The 17,409-nt window shown below is 40.6% G+C and overlaps 1 long non-coding RNA gene across 1 annotated transcript in view; it reads left to right on the forward strand.

Moving 5' to 3' along the window:
- The first annotated feature begins 970 nt into the window (after positions 1–970).
- The window catches only part of LOC114141033 (uncharacterized), a 29,782-nt gene continuing 13,343 nt past the window's right edge, over positions 971–17,409 (forward strand). Inside the window, exons 1-2 of the long non-coding RNA XR_003594747.1 lie at positions 971–1,062; positions 6,840–6,880. This is a non-coding gene — a long non-coding RNA (uncharacterized LOC114141033). The remainder of the gene's footprint in view (positions 1,063–6,839; positions 6,881–17,409) is intronic.

Consider the following 17,409-nt stretch of genomic DNA (forward strand, 5'->3'; position numbering starts at 1 on the left):
TTTTGGTGTCAAGAATCTTTTTAATCTTTTTTTTTGGCGAAAATTATTTTCTAAGTTCAAAATTTAAAATGTAGCCCAAATACTTTACTTTAAAAAAAAATTATTTTTCTATTTTAATTTTTAAAATTGGGTCAACTTCAGTTAATTTTATTTTGTGAAGGATTTCTTTTTGCCAAAAAATGTTATAATTTTCCTTGAAACAGAAAAAATTTACATTTAAAAAGAAGTGATGATAAATGTTTTACTTATTTTGATTTTTTAAAGCTACTATATCTACATGTTTAAATGTATTGAGAATGTTTGTTTTCTATTGGGAACAAATTTTGGTGCATTTATTTCACCAATTACAAGAAATTATGAATAAACCAAGAACAGAAAATCAATTTAAAAATATTTCTTTTTAGACATTGTTTAAAGCACATCTTTAAATTCAAAGATACACTTTGTGTTGATCATCTTTTTTTTTGGAAAGTCACAATTAATTGTTTTTTGTTAATGTAAACATAGTTTTATTTGACTATATTTAGGTGGTAAATCTTAATATCTTAGTCCAAGCATTGTGCCAACACACACATGCAGAAAACCTTTTACTTTATGTTAATAAACAAGTTGACTTTAGTAATTAAAGAAAATTAGACCTTATTTTATTTCTACACAAACCTAATGACCAAAATCTTGCAAATCTGCTCAGAAAGTCTGTTTAGTTCTCATGAAATCCTCATCATTCAGCAAAATGAAATAATAATAATAATAATATAGTATATGTATGTACTTTGAGGCTAAACTTAGCATTTTGTCACAGTGGAATCATTAAACATTCTCAGATGAGATTATTCCTCAATCTTTGTTTTTGGAATTAGTTAAAACTCTTGTGATGCTTTTAAATTTTATTAGAAAGAACTTTTGCTTTGGTCCGCCTTTCCCACTACCTGGATCTATGTTGGTTTTAGAGACTTGGCGGCGGATCGGAAGTGACTTCATGGCGAACCGGAAGTGATTTTGTTCTGCCGTCAGCTGAAGCAACAGAGCTAAATTAGCTTTAAACTACTTCTTGTTGCTTGTGTGAGTATTTCCTATGGGTTGACTTTGAATGTCATAAGCAATGACAGGAATTGTTTGGTTCGTTCCACCTCTAAATGAACTTTTATCTCATAAAATGCTACTAGTTTCATGGGTTAATCTGTACATTAGCCGCTACTTAGCACAAGTAGCTGCTAACGCTAGCTCTTGTTGTTTGCGCAGTGGTCGTTCATACTTTTGTTTATTATACTGTAAAGTTTTCAAGGAGTAATCTATTTGCTTTATAGTTTGTTGGTTAAAACAAGCATAATTGGTGAGGACACTTTAGAGGTTTAATACACTAAATATAGCAATTTAGTTTTTACTTTGTTTACAGTTTAACTGCCATGCACCAGTCAATAACATAACAAAAACAAAAACAACAACTAATTTATGTTCTTTTTAGAAACGTTCGTTTTTATCCAGAAGCAAAACCAGACGGGTTTTTCCTGAAATATAAAGTTTCTCAACCTTATATTTGACTTTACATCAACCTAAACAGAACATCTGTTAAATTTGTGTGTGAATCCAACAAAACAGGAGATTTTATAGAGTTTTTACTTTCAGCTTTTATTGTTCATCATTGGTTCCAAACGGTCAGAGGTGATAATTCAGGTATCTGATTCTACAGAGGAGTGCCTCGTTTTGCGAATCTCCTCCTGAAACGCTCCCCTGCTGATGGCAGGTGGATTCCAGCTGAGAGGTCCTCTCCGGTGGAGGAGATGCCCGTCTCCATCAGCCACTCGAGCCGCGCTCTGCGGAGCGAAAGCAACTTCAAAAGGCAGAGATGAAAGCGCCAAAGGTTGCGCGATGCCAAAAGACCAGAACACGCTCTGCATATTCTGATTTTCCTATCGATCGTCCTGCCGTTGGATCATTTGTGATAAAAGCAGGGAAGGGGGTGTCTTAAATGATTAGCTGATGAATTTGATGATGCGCTGTGAACAATTAGAAATGCAAAGAAAAAGAAGAGAGAGTGGGAGCTCGTGTAGAGATGGGCAAAGAGGGAATCCTCTGGAGTACATCGCTATCATTAGGGGAGAAATTTCAACCTTCCTCTGCTTTTACATTTTACATCTGTTAGATTCCGACTCTCTGACTTCACAGGCAACTAATAGGGAGGTCAAAGGTGGGAGATGGATGTGATGAAACATTCCTGCAACCCCAGAGTGGTGGAGAGGCTGAATTAGGAAACGGGGAGAGGAAATTTACATTCATTAGACCGCGCGGCGTAGAGGGAGAAGCAGGGAAAAAAAGGTGTGGAAGAAAGAGACTTTTTCATGCAAAACATTTCTGAAGGTTCTCAGATGGAGAAAGGTGGACCGGTCCCTCTGGGTTTGGAGGGGGGGAAGGTACCGTCTCAAGTGGACGGTCAAAGTATCCCAGCGTCTTGGACCGGAGACGGAAAGACGAATAATGACTTGAACTGCAGTGATGGAGGGAATGCTTCACTCTGGGAAAGTTTTCATTACTATCATTACATTCAATACAAACATGGAGAAGGAAACCATACGTACGGACGGACGGACTGACTGATGGTTGGTTGGTTGGTTGGACGTGAGTTAAGTCCAGTCTTGTGTTTCTGTCTGGGACTGAGTCCTCAGAGGACATCTTGACGTCCTGCAGGGTGTCTGCCGCTTGGCTCCGCCCCCTCTCCGCTCTCATCCTCCATCTTGCCCGGCCCTCTCTGATGCTGATTGGCCGTGATGTGCGGCGGCGCTGGGAGCTCGTAGAACATGCAAAAGGCAGGAAAAACAACAAGCAGGAGTGTAGTAGTAATTCATACCAGAGTCATGCCGCCATATGCCCCGTCCAGATTGGTGGTGTGTTTTAGACAGCTGAGCTCTGATGATTCACTGCCGAGCCGCGCTTAGACCAAAGCTAAGTGTACGTTTTGCCTCAGGCTACTCTGCTGCCTCCACTGATTATCTAAGCAGTGAAACCGACCCGCTTTAAAAACACTCATCTGTCAGTTTCTTACTCATCTTTTCCAGCTTTGGTTTTTCACCTGCATCCCTTCGTCCTCAAAAGGAGAAAAATCCACATTTCTGCTCATTTATTGGGAAAAAGGAGAAGTGTTGCAGAATGGAAAAATGGAGGAAGTTCAGCTACAGACTGAAAAAAGAAGGAAAAGTAAGAGCATGACAGAACACGACGGAAGCCAACGTATGAAAATAGGTTTGAGGTTTTGTTGAGAAAAGATGTTTGTTTTTTTCCATCTTAAAGTCAGGGTGGGCTCTGCTGGAGAACAGATTAGTGCCTGAAATAAAAAAACAGCTTTGAATCGGATGAAGAAAGGACCAGGCGGCACAGAAAAGAGAAAACAACCAGGTACCTTCAACCAATAAAGCTCAAATACCCTCCAGAAGGTGTTCAGATTTGGAGAAGCTTCTTTAGCTGGAAGCTCAAATAACACCTGACCTTTGACCCCATGTCCCAGTGGAATTGAAAAGGAGGAATGATGGATGCAGATCGGGACCTATCAGGAAATATAAGCCACCTCTTCCATCAATCATAACAGGCTAAGATCATATCCCCTACTCCAACATCTCTCTGCCTGACAGAGTGGCAAAAGCAAATGAAGTGAATTTGATTAGCATCTCAAATAACATCTGAACTTTGACCCAGAGGAGTCGGAAAAGGAGGAATCTTGGATGTAGAACAGGACCAACCAGAAAGTTCAACCCATCTCTTCCATCAATCATAACGGATGAGGATAATATACCCTACCCCAACATCTCTATTTAAACAGTTTTCACCAACAACTGCCCAGATTTTGAGCAAGTAGCATCTCATACAGTCATACAGCAATTATCTTCAGTCAGAGGCCTCTTCAGAGTGCAAGACTGACTGCTACAGGAGAGCATCACCATTCACTGAAGTTACGACATTTTATTTCCCCTTTACAGCCATGTGGGTCAGTTAGTTGAATAAAGAAGAAGAGGAAGGATTTAATGAAAAGCTGGTTCCTGATTAAAGCTAAGAGCTTTTAGGTGTTAGCATCAGGTTTATGTGGGGTCTTTGTTTTCCCATCAGATGGGTGTGAACAAGGAGAAAGCAGAGGAGACTCTCACTTTCGACCTCATTAAATTATTCACGTGTGCAGGCCGGTCCATTGGCGGGGGGGCTGGTGAAGGACGAGGCTGGGCGAAGAGCGGAGGAGGCAGAGATCGCTCTCGTCTGACCTGGCACTGGCTGGGAGAAAGTTCAATGACACGCAAGGAGGAAGAAAGTGCAACTGACCAGCAGGGATTAGCCAATCAGAGCGTCAGAAGAGCAGCCAGCTGTTGGTTCTGGCTGGACTGGAAAGAGGCTCGGAGCAGGTGGTGCAGCCCGGTGCCAGCGGTGCTACAGAGGGCAAGGAGAGCACCATAAAATACACTTAAAGTGGGTGTTTTACTGCTACACTCTTACACTCAAGCATTGTTTCTAGATTTTTAGCGTATCTTATAGAGATTTGAGGTGCTTGATGGTGAAGAGGAACAAAAAGAGCCGGCGTCGTCGACCCTCTGGGTTCTGTAAAGGCCTCAGAGGATTGTTGGAGAACATTGGACAACCTGGAGGTCAAGGAGCGATGCAGATGGGTCAGGGAGGAAGTTGTAGCTGCAGCGATCCCAGTGGTGGGCACCGCTAGCTAAAACGTTAGCCTCACTAACCCTTAAGCAATAATCAGAAACATTAGTTCTGGCAACAGTAACATGCTAGACTAACATGGTATGTAGAAGCTAAGGCTAAATCGCTACAACAACACAATATTTAGCAGAAGGCATTGCTTAAGTGCTATACCAACATGGTATTTAGCGGGAGCTAATGCTAATTGATAATACCAACAAGGTGTTGAACACAAGCTAATGCTAAATTGCTACACCAAGATAGTATTTACCAGAAGCTAATGCTAGATAATAATACTAACATGGTATTTAGCAGAAGATAATGCTAAAGCACTATGCTAACATGCTATTTAGAGGGAGCTAATGCTAAATAATAATACCAACACTGTATTTAGCAAAAGCTAATTCTAAAGCAGTATGCTAACATGGTATTTAGCAGAAGCTAATGCTAAAATGCTACCCCAACACAATATTTAGCCAAAGCTAATGCTAAAGCTCGTATCTCCACTGAGTTAGTGGAGAGGCTAAACTGAGCTTGAAACTTTAATCTGCAAAGATTTTTCTCAAATCATGAAAACCATAAATTATTTTCCTCCTTCCTTCTCAGTTTTGTGCCACTTCTCTCACATGAAGTCCTAATTAAAACCTTGCAGTTTGTGTTTGTAAGGTTTTAGCGGCGCGCCTTGCCAGGGAACATCTCTAAAGAAAGTACCTGCTGGTTCTCCAACATGGCTCAGGCCTCTTTCACAGATTGTTTCCTACATTTTCCCTGTAAGCAGGATTTCTGGAGGCGAGACGGTGTGAGAAACGTCTCCGTCTCCTCCCGGGAATACGGCAGCTGCACAGCACCACAAAGACAACAATGCACTCCCTGTCGAAGGGGGAACGAAGGCGGGGGCTTGCTACACCTTGGTGGTGTTGGACAGCTCTGTAAGCACCCCCGCGTGGATTTTTATTAATTTACATTTATGGTTTTATGAGCTTGCTGTCACTGAAACACCCCGTTTGGCAGCAGCTAACCGGACTCCTGCTGAGATCTGGGACTCTGCTGCTGGAAATATCCTCCCAAAGGGAAGTTTAGCTGTTCACTGAGAAAAGTGACAAACAGGAAGCTAGAAAAAAGGTCAAAGAAAAGCTGGTTTTCCTTTAAAACGAGATGCTTTCCTAGAAAAAGGAAGAAGAAGAAGAAGCCACCTGCTAGCCTCTTTGTCTACACTAATCATCTCTTATTCATGTTGTGAACTGGGAGGCACCTCCATGTGGGAAACTTTAACTTATGGAGTAAAAGGAATAAGCTGAATGTACCACTCCATACCAGTAGGTGGCGGTAATGGTTAACTTTGTTTCCCCTCCAAGCGCCAATAAAACTAAAGAGGAAGAAGAGGAGGAAGGAGAGTCATGTTGAATTTCTGTGTTTCTGGTGAGAACACGTTTCACATCATAACGTTTTGCTCTGAAGTGATCGTTAAACTGCCTTTAAATACCGGAAGCCTCGGTACTTCACTGAAGCTAGCGAGTAGCTAGCGGAATGTGTGAAGCGGCAGCCTTCAAAATAAGAGCTTTTTTGTTCTCCTCAAACTTAACTCCGTCTGGCCCTTAACCAACCATTCAGTGAGCAATAAATTCATAATTAGTTGTTATTTTGCAGTAGTTGATAAAGGTGAAAGGTGGTTCAGTGTAACATTCCTTCACAAACATCGGTTTATTGTTTTAGTAAAGTAGCATGATAGACTTCTGGTAAAATGCCAAACCTGCTGGAACAAGATCCCGTTTCACTCTTTAATTTTTCTCTATACTTTGGAGGTAAAGTAGTGGATAAATACACAACTTTTGTGTGATTAAAAGATTTTAGTTCGTATTTTTCTACCCCTAAAACCGGAAGTGTTTGCCATCGTGGCTCAGCCAGTCGATCTGTAATTTTTATTTTAATTTTTCTAAAATTAAATTTAAATTATTTTTTTTTATTATGTAGTCGTTTATTTTTCAAATGTTATTAAAATATTGAAATAATTGTTGTAATGGTTTATTTTTTCTAAAAAAAAATAAAGTTTTCAAAATTGTTTTTATTCAATTTTTTAAAATTATGTTTCTAAATATTTAGTTTAACTTTTGTTAATGTATCCAATTATTTTTAAAAAGCAGAGATTCATTATAATTTTGTACTTTCAGATGGGAGATGAGCAGCCTGTCAAGAGATCCAGCTGAGTCGGGTAAGGAGAAATCTTCCACTGTTACAATAAGAATAGTAATAGATTTTATTTATATCTCTAGATCTCAAAGGGCTACAAAAATAAAATGATTAAATAAGAGGAAAAAAATGGCTAAAGAAACGTTTTAATATATATGTTTTTAATTTTAATTAAAGGATATAAAGATCTTTTCATCCCAGAAGTTGAAATCAAATCTTTCCTGGTTTTTCGATCAGGTAGTGTTACTACAATTATTTCTACTTACTAAATACCAGAATAATCGTTCAGAAGTTTCCTCTGCATTTGGTTTAACTTTGGTCAGATGCGTCTACATGTTCCTTGCGTCTGTTTCGTGAAGCGCACCAGTCCCTCCTGCAGTCTGCGAGTAAATGTCTCCCACGTCTATGAATATGAAAGTTTTTCTCTCTAACTGCATTTGCAGACTGTTTTGCTGCTTTTGGAGGAACATCTTGTTCCTTTGATTGGCTGTCGGATCAGAAGTTTCTGGAATTGTTCGATTAAAGCGGCAGCCAACGCGTCACGTGTCCCACTGCACTCAAAAGAAACGATCTGTCCGTCTGTCCGGCTCTCGTCTCCCCTTCAAGGGAAGAGTGATTATGTGTTTTGCCAATGCGTTTGTGGAAATCTTTTGATATGCACAAACACAGATCCTGATGCAGCGGCGGCGGCGTTTTCCTGGCTGACGGCTGATTAGGATGCCGGCTCATGGCTGGATGTGCGAGGCACCAGCTGGGTGCAGGGAACATCGCTCATTACACGTTTTCTAGAGAGTGGAGGGCTGACTCAGAGCTGCTCAGCATGCCGGTGGAGGTGTAATCATATCATTCTGAATCAGCGGTCAGTTAGCTGGCTGGAGTCTGATTAAAGCCCGGCCAAAGACGGAGCGACACGTCGAGAAAACCGTCACTAACCGTCAAGGTGCGACGCTCAGAGAGCCTCAGAGATCTGCAGCTCCTGCTAAATGAGCGCTTCTTCTGCATGCATGTTTTATGAAGCTGGTGGATGGCTGCCTGGGCGTTCCCATCGCTGAGATCGCCACTGTCCTCTTGATTTAATTAGACACTGGCCCCCACGATTTTCGACAAGGAAATATCTGCTCTAATTAAGCGGCGTACTTCACCAGAGGAAGAACAGGCTGGCTTTAATGTGCTCATAAAAAATCCATGATGTCTTGCCCTTTGCCCCTCTTCTCTGGGGCGCTTTAGCTGCTCCAGTCAGAAACCAAAACCAGTTTTATTCTGCCTCGGTGGAGAAAAGTTTGAAGAAACATGGCTGCCGTTAGACTCCTGGTGAAGAGGTGGAGAAATCCAACGTTTACTCTGAGAATATTTATTTAGATGAGAAAAAAATCAACTTTATTACATAAGAAAAACACTAAATACTAAATTACTCATTCAAAAGTAAGAGAACTGATTATTTCTAGTCATTTTTAGGTCATTCGTTACTTTCTCTTTCCTTCAGGTAAAAATATGTGACACCTGAATTAACCTCTGCTATCAAACCTCCCCCGTCCTACCATCACAAACGTAACAAAGCTCGGACTTTAATGCGACGTTTTCACTGAGCTGTTTGATGTTTCTGTTACAAGAATCGTCACAAAATCAGAACAAGATGAATATTTCATAGGGAACTGAAAACTGAGGCGTATGGAAGGCCAAGAGGGACAAAATTACATAAATGTCATGAAATAAATACATGTCACATTAAATAACATACATTTTAAAAAAATTTGTCAAAGAAAATTATTTAAAATGCATAAAATTGTTGGACTGTATTTAGTTTGAAATGTATGGAAGAATATTGGGGCCACTAAAGGAAAAGAAAAGAAATTTTGTTTTCCTCAGAATCAGAAATGTTTAAATAGTTTGTGCACCATAAGACAAATCTATTCCTAAAACTCAATCTAGTACTAAAATAAATTTGTGACAGAGGGAATGAAGTTAAGATTTACGAATCCTATGACAAGAAAGAAACAGTTATGTGATGATTTATATATGGTAACAAAAAATTTAAATAACCAAGAATGTTTGTCTATTTATTAGGATTTTGACAAAATTGATACAGAATTAGAACTCAGCAAAAAATTTTTTAGAATTTGCAGATTAGAGTCAAAATTTTAAGGAAAAAAAGTCAAAATTCAGTTTTTATTCTTTGTGTGACTTTGTGGTCCTAATTTTCTTCCGCAGAAATTGGTAGGCGGAAATGATTATGTATTTTTTACTTTGTTTTGTGGATCACAGGCTGAAAAGTTTGTGAACCCCTGATGCAGTTCATCTTCTCATACCTACTTAAATACAGCAGACAATCTGAGTCCATTTCGCTATCATTTTAGCTTTTCCTTCCACTAAATCTTCCAGGAGTATGTTTAGCTACAATCTGATCTGCAGGATTCTTTACAGAGATTTATTTCACCTGGATCGGTGTGTTCTGTCAGAACCGGGCCTCTCTGTGGTTTTCCGCAGAGCTAATAACGGCCCGTTTCCCATGGAAACGGATAATTACTCCACCTCTGCAGTCCAACAGGAACTGAACGTATGTAATTTCTTAAAGGAAGCATTTCCCTCTGTAGCCTGCAGGGATTAGGCCCTAATGACACAAGTTAATTATATTAAGAGTAATTTTCAAAAACAGTTCATGAACTGCAAATTATACTTAAATTTGCTCCTTAATGCTCTTAACTGTAATTAAATTGCCTAATATCTTAAGAAAATGAACATGTGGGACAGGAGTAATGGTGGACGGGAACTTTTAGGGGTTCTGTGGGTAATGGCGGATAAAATTGGGAATATTCAGTTGCAGATAGATGTTGGGTTCGGATCTCTGGGTTGCAGAAACACTTTGCTGAGCGCCGCCTGTCCGCCGCCATTTTGTCTCAGAGTTTGTAGCTTTTGTAATCAGGCGAATTTCTAACTTTTCATCGGCTTTCAGAGCGAAGGCCAGCAGGTTTTCACTGGAAGGTGGAAAAAATCTGCAGAGTTTAGGTTGGTGTTGTGTTTCTACAGATCAAAAAGTATTATTCAATCAGCGCCGCTACGTTGTTGGCCCTCTTACAGGAGCTTTTTTTAATTTTTTTTTTTTTTACCTCTGAGAGACTTTTGGAGGCTTTCCGAGTCATGCCATTTGTGCAACTCTGCATATTAATTCTTGTTGGAAATTCACATTTCTGGGACTGTCTGTTCTGTTTGTGCACAAGAAAAAAAAACACACACACACACACACATGGATGGACTCTGCATCCTCCATCTCCGCCGTGAAGCCAGACCCCCCTCGGCTTTTCTCACTCGGAACCGAGTCCAAGTTTGCACAGGAAGGCAGGGGGAAGGGGAGCGCCGTGTCAACCCGTGTGGGTGTTTTTCTTCTCTTCCTCGTACAAAAAACCGACTCCTGATTACCCAGATCCAAACCACCTTCTGACGCTGAGCTCTGATTGGCTCTGGGAACCAGGAAGAGCGGCTGCCAAGTATCAATTTAAAGGATGCACAGAGTCTGAAGACTTCAGTGTAAACTATGGCAGCCCGGAAGGGGAAACCTCAAAACGAGGAGTCAGAGTTTAAAAATCTGTATGACGCTGCAGAAAAAACTATGTGAAAACAGATTTAAAATAAACATCAACAATGACTGATAAAACGGCAAGAAAATTCACTGGAAGGAAAAAGTCAGTTTTTCACAAGGTGGGAAAATATTGTTTCCAGATTTGAAATTTCTGAATTTGATTTTTCTTTCTGTCCATGACTCTGTCCGTCTGTCCTTCCTTCCATCCATCCATCCATCCATCCATCCATCCATCCATCCATCCATCCATCCTTCCTTTCCTCTTTGTGAACTTTACTAATGAAACTTGAATTTGGAAACTTAAAAGTTTCAAACTTGAGAGAAAACTTAGATTAAAAAACGGATGCATGTGGGACGCTATGGAAAGAAAAGACGACATCATTAGGATGACGGGACCGGCGCCCGCAGTTTGAACCTCCCTCTTGCTGAAGCAGCTTCTCAAGTTTGATGGTTGGAGATAAAACTTGATGTTAAACAATAATCAGTTAAAACCGATCGCTATGGCGTCTAATTAAATCCCAAATTAAGTGAGAAATGTTCAGATTTAATGATTAAACTGTTCAGTGCAGTAAAATCTGCTGGTATTTCAGAAGACGTCTCATCTTCCTCATAAACCTCCTGGCCAGAATAAAACCACGCAGAGAAACTCCTGCGTCTTCCTCTCTACCTCCACTCTTCAGTCACGTCCAGTTCCTGTGAGGACCGCCGTGTTCTTGGCGTCGTCCTGCGCGTCTCATTCAGGCCCGCGTGTTGTTTGGGCAGCTTGGAGCAGTTTGCAGCTCACTGGTGTAAATTCGTGTGTGTTGCAGCAGCCGCAGCGATCAGGGGGGTCCAGCCGGCCTGCGAGACGCGAGAGTGCGGCGTCCCCGGGACGACCGAGGTGCCACCTTCCAAGAGGGAGGCCATGTTAGATCAAGACGTCCACGCAAAGCGCAGCATACTGTAAAAAGTGTGGATACCACCATAAAAATGTGTATATTTATTATTGGATTTCCTATTTGAATATCAGGATCACGGCCCGTTTTCAAGATGGCCGCCGTTTTGGGGTATTTTAAGCAAATTCCCGTTTTCAAGACAGCCGCCGTTTTGGGGTATTTTAAGCAAATTTGTCACATCAAATGTTTTAATCCAACTTTAAAGTTATAATATGTTGCTAAATCAGAAACTGAAGGACATGAAGATGTTTGACATGAGACTGAGAGTTGTCTTAATGGTTAGCATCTGCTAATTTCTTATTGTGCTTAGCGTTAGCTACTGTTAAATGTTTGTTTTGCGTTAGCTTCCACTAATGTTTTATTGTGTTTAGCGGTTTCAAAATTGCTTCTGCTTTTTTCTTTGTGCTCAATGTTGGCTTCTGCTAATATTTCTTTATCAGTTTAGTGTTAGCTTTTGCTAATTTGTGTTTAGCTTTCATTAATTTTGTGTTTAGTGGTTTAGCATTAGCTTCTGTTAGGTTAAGCAGCTTAACGTTATTCTTGTTTTGTACATTGTGGTTACTGGACCTAACTTGAGACAGTCATCTTAGTCGTTAGTGTTGGCTTCTGCAAATTTTTTACAGTGTTTAGCATTAGCTTCTGCTATTTTTAGGTGCTTAACATTATTTTCTGCTAATATTTAAATGTGCTTAGTGGTTTAACCTTACACTTATTTTTTTTTATAAGCTTTGCGGGTTTAATGTTTGCATCGCTAACATTTGGCTATTGAACCCAACGTTTTGGTTAGCTGTGGCTAATAATCATAGCAGATTTTAGTGAAAATATATATTCTCCATTACAACCAAAGGAAACACAAGAACAAATAACTTCTATGATTGAAAATATGTAAGATTTGGCACCAAACTTGTTTAACTGGTAATTTTAGTGCAAAAATAACTTTCCATGACAACCATGGCGGCCATCTTGAAAAATGAAAAATTATGAGGAAACATGGTGCCTATTGTTCAAATTGTGTATAATTTGACACCAAAAGTAAATATTGACAAATGTAGAGCAAAAAGATTTTTTTCCCTGATGACTATCTTGAAAAATGGTCGCCATCTTGAATTTTTCAGTGGCTAGCCGGTTTTTTCAAAAGAAGCCAGCTCCTGTGAACATTTAATTCTGCATATGAAAGATTTAGCGTAAATATTCAATGATCTGCTGCGGTCCGGGGAAGTTTGTGGGAGAAGTTGCCTCGGCCTCATTTGCATGATGTCACCAAGCATCAATCTGCTGTCGGTGCCAATGAGTGTAATGGCATGAAGGCTTTAATTAGACTCCAGCGTCAGGGTCTGGGGACGAGGCGGGTCACTGGCTGAAGTGGGTCAGGTACGAAGCGAGTGATGCGACCGGATAGCGGACTCGTCCAGGACGGCGGTCGCCACGGGGCAAACATCACAGCAAGTCAGGGTGATGGCGGCTGAAGGAACTGAGCTGCGGCTTGTAGCTCCTGTTGAGTCAGAGGTAAGCTAGTTCCTCTGCAGCGCCCAAACATGGAGACAGATGGAGATATGTTGGACCGGAGCTGTTGCTTTTTTTGGTTGAAATCATTTCTATTGAAAATGTCTTTTTATTCCAAAGAGTGGTAGTCGTAGATCCCAAAGCATCACACATCCTCCACCGTGCTTAGCAACAGGGTCCTTGGTGTTTGAGGTGTTTCCTGGTTTGACGCTCCTGAACTGAATGAATCTCATGGCGTCCTGGACCTGGGAGGCCAGGGGTGTCTTTTATGTTTTGAGGAGGCGTTTGAAAGAAGTTTAGATTAAGAAAAACTAATTTTGGTTGCTTTTTATGTAGTGGTATCGGACATACGTCCATCAGATTGTCTGTCCATCAGTCCGTCCATCAAACTGTCCATCTGTCCTTTTGTCTTTCCATCCATCTGTCCTTATTGTCTAAAAATGTTCAGGTTGCCAATCATTGTGGCATCTGTTTGTGTTTGGTGTATTCAGATGCAGCAATACGTGGAGGAGGGGTCGACTCTGCTGTAAGAGATCCAGGTTGTTTCTAATCTGGTTTAGTTTCCTGAAGACCTTCATGGTTAAATAATCTTTTCATCGGGTCTGGTGATGAGTTGAAGAGGACAAACTTTTTCTGCGAGTTCAGTCCAAAACTGCAGCGCTGCAAGTTTAACGGCGTGATGCAAGTCGCTGCTGCGTCTCCTCGGATTAAACGGGGCATGTGTCGCCACGGGGCAGCAGCCAATCAGAGGAGATCAGCGTGACGCACAGCTGAGATGAGGAAGTTTTGCTTCTTCTTTTAGAAAAACTTGACCTGCATCCATTCCTGAAGCTTAGCAGAGTAAATAGAAGGTGTGTAAGAATAATCTTAAAAATAGGCGTCATGCTTTTTATTGTGCTCCATCACCGGAGTCGTCACAAACACAAAGAGCAACCACCAAGCTGCAACAACAGCAACTTGAAAAGGTTTTGGCTCATCCTGCCGTTTCTGAAGGCCGAAGCCAGAAAGAGTTTAGGATTCCAGTCAGAGTTGAGTGATGATTAAACTGCTGCGCCTGATTCTTCTATCATCTGTCTCCCGGCGCCTTTAATATGCAAATCGTAGGTATGCAAAGCTCTGATGCTTTTATTTAAAAGACATGTCCTCGGGCGATAGCAGTGGGCTTCCAGGGAGAGCCGTGTTTTGGTATGAAATAAATAGTTGTTAAGGAGATCACACAAGTTTGTATCTTGAAAGATGAAAAGCTAATTGACATGAATAATTTATTTGTATTGCAGTATCTTAAATATCGGGAATAACGCTTGATAAATATAAGTTGAGTTCAAACACGGGGCCCTTCCAACCGTTCAGAGGGAATAAAATCTCAGAAAAGCAGTCATCTCTTAAACTCATAATGGCTTTTGTCCTAAGGTCACTGCAGTGCAATTATCAGATATTAGCAGAATACTCAAAGGTATTAAGAATAATGATCCGAATGTGAATCATTATGTTGCTTCTGAGGTCGGGGATCGAGGGATTGGGGAGGAGAGCAAAGAGATGAAACTCTGACTTGGGATGTCGTCAGGTACAAAACCCAGAAAGGAAAACATCCAACGCTGAAAGGAACAATTTATCAGGCTTTCCTGATTTAAGGATGTTAAACATCTCACCTAATTATAATGTTTATCCAGAAAAGTTACTTTTAAGGTTACTGAAGTGCGCTAAATGCTTTTAAAATTAGCAGAAGTGCTAAACTAAAAATTCGGTCCGGTCTTTGTGTCTATCTTTAACTAATAACAAAATAATGCCAAAACCTAATCGTAACTCTATGTATAAAGTTTTATACAGCAGTAAGCCCTCAAGATTTAACATTTGTTGACATCAAAGTTACTTCTGTGTTTTTTAAAGGTGGGCAAAAGGCAACAAATTCCCAATTTAAATGCTCATTTAGCATGTTTTTCATTTCTCAAGACAAAAAGGTTGGACTGTGACTTTAAATGTAGCAGAAGAGTCATGGCATTTATTTTCCATCTCGGCTGAAACCGGAGAAGCCTTCTGATCCTGTTTTTATTTTTCCAGCTCTGCTGTGGTCAGCTTTTGTTTGCCTCTGTGGTTTTGTATATTTTAACTCATGTCTGAAAATGAATATGTTGATGGTTTTTTTTGGTGTCAAAAGGAGCATCAGACACTTTAAATCATGCTCAGCGTGAAAGCACCTTTTCTTCGCCGCTAACATTTCTAGGTTTTGGCTTGAGAGATGTTTTATGTTTTACAAACAAAGCAGCAGAATGTGTTGAGTCGATCCAATCACTCCCTTCTCTGTGACCGACTGACATTTTTCCCTAAACGACGAAGCCCGCCCACAGGGTCCTCCGCCCAGGCTGAAAGGGAGCGCTCAAAGGGTTTTAAAATTGCAGTTTGACCCCAGCATGCACACTCTGAGTTCAATCCTACTGCATATTTCTGCTGGCATAGTTAGCATTCACAAGTACTCTGATTGGAGAGAACCCACAATGCCCTCTGTTGTTGTTGTGAACTTTTGACTGCGTGGGCCGGGCCTCCACGGCAGCGGGCCGCGCTGAGGAGTCGGCAGCGAGGTGGAATACTTGACATTTCTCCATGATGACAGCCTCGTTACTACTCCTGATGCCGGAGCGTGCATCTTTCACCGCCCCGATCTCCTGTGGCAACGCAGAATCCGATTTGGATGACGAATCCTTTCCGGCGCCGTCTGTTTCCTGCAGACTCCACCCCGTGTTCTCAAATTAAAGCTGGAGATGAGCTGTTTGACACAAGACGGGCGTGAATCGAAAGTTTTTCCTTTTAAGTTTCTGCAAGTGGTGCATGAGCAGAACCCTTCGTGTTCCTGATGTTCTGATTAGTGACCTGGAGTCCTTCCTCAGATGAACCCGGAGTCCAAAGCAGGCCAACAAAGCTCTTATTCAGAGTGCCTGACATTTAGCAGAAATCATCTGAAAGTAAAATTCAGCCGATGAGATTCGTACTAATGTGTGGTAACAGCTGCACCTGCTAATAGCTGCTGCTTTTATTAATAAAACGGCTACAAAACATTAAACATTTTTCACTTTAAAACCACAAATTATTAGGCCAGTTTTCCTCAAACACATTTTTCAGCTCTGCTCACATAAAGGACAGCACATTAAACAATATTTCATGTTTAAAACATTGTTTTGTTTTATAGCCACAGACTAATTTGCAAACTTAGTTCTTGGTTGGACCTTTTTGAAAAGACAGAGAAGTTAAAATTAAGATTCCCCTCTTTTGAATTTCTCTGAATATAAACAAAAAAACATGAAAATGCATAATAGATAAAACTAATTCTCCACAGGTTCTAACAGAGTTTTGGTTAGTCGTCGTTTCACGTCACTGCTTTATGACGAACCGTAAAAAACAAACCTCATTGTCCTGTGTCGGCCATTTTGTATCCATCAGTTGAGGTAAATGCTGCATTCCAGTTACATTGGAAGTGGGAACTCTGATCAGACGTTCTAGAACTCTGCTTCGGTTGCTAGGTAACGGGTGGAACTCCCCTGGGGTTGCTAGGTAACGGGTGGAACTCCCCTGGGGTTGCTAGGTAACAGCGCAGAGCCTGTCGAATGTGACTCAACAGTTGGGAGGTTTTTGAAACTTTAGATACCAAAATATATTAATAAATTATTTTTTTTATATAAATGCTTGGACTGTTTTTAGAAGCAGTAGAGACCGAAATGGAAATATAAAAACGTACAAAATGTTAATTTTGCATAATATTTCGCCTTTAAGCTTTACTTTCCATAAGCAAACACCATTTTAAATGGTTCAGATTAGACTTGCTACACGTAACATTTATTTTAGACTCTTACATGTCTAGTCAGCACATCTTCCTACATTTGTTGAGGAGAGCGGCCATATTGAAACACAAAATCGCAAATATCTTAGTACATTTGAAATAAGACAAAATTAACGTACAAGTAATTTTTCAGCAACTTTTAGGAGTTTGTTTTCAGTAAAAAATTGTTTAATATACAGTAAAAGGTGCTCCCTCCTGCAGCAAAACAGTAAGGTCCGTTTATCAGTTAACCATCAAAATAATTGCATACAACTTTCTTATCCAGGAAAACATCCCACTGCTGATCATAAAACCTGATGCTACCGAGGTGTCCCAGTTAAAGCCACACATGTAACATGAAGAAGCATATGTAACCTCACATCTGCTCTGGACCAAGCAGAAAGTATTAAAGGAGACGAGTCTTTGAATAGAGAAATACATTCTTATTGTTGAACTGAAGCGCTGACAATGAGCCCCCTCGCTCCTCGTTGAGCCGCGCAGAGGCCGACTTGTTCATCCCTTGTTATGCCGCTAATGTGCATGATTTAAGGGGGAATTATGCACATCTCAATGTGCCTATAAATGACATTATTCATGCACAGGTGCTGCACTAAGCAGCTCCTGAATGATAATTAAGATAATCTTTCTTTCTTTCTTTCCGCTCGCTGGATCTCTTTTTCTCACGGATCCACTTTGTTGGAGCGATATCTCCTGTGTCAATACCTCGCCAG

The sequence above is a fragment of the Xiphophorus couchianus genome, chromosome 24, assembly GCF_001444195.1.
Source record: "Xiphophorus couchianus chromosome 24, X_couchianus-1.0, whole genome shotgun sequence".
NCBI classification, from domain to species: domain Eukaryota; kingdom Metazoa; phylum Chordata; class Actinopteri; order Cyprinodontiformes; family Poeciliidae; genus Xiphophorus; species Xiphophorus couchianus.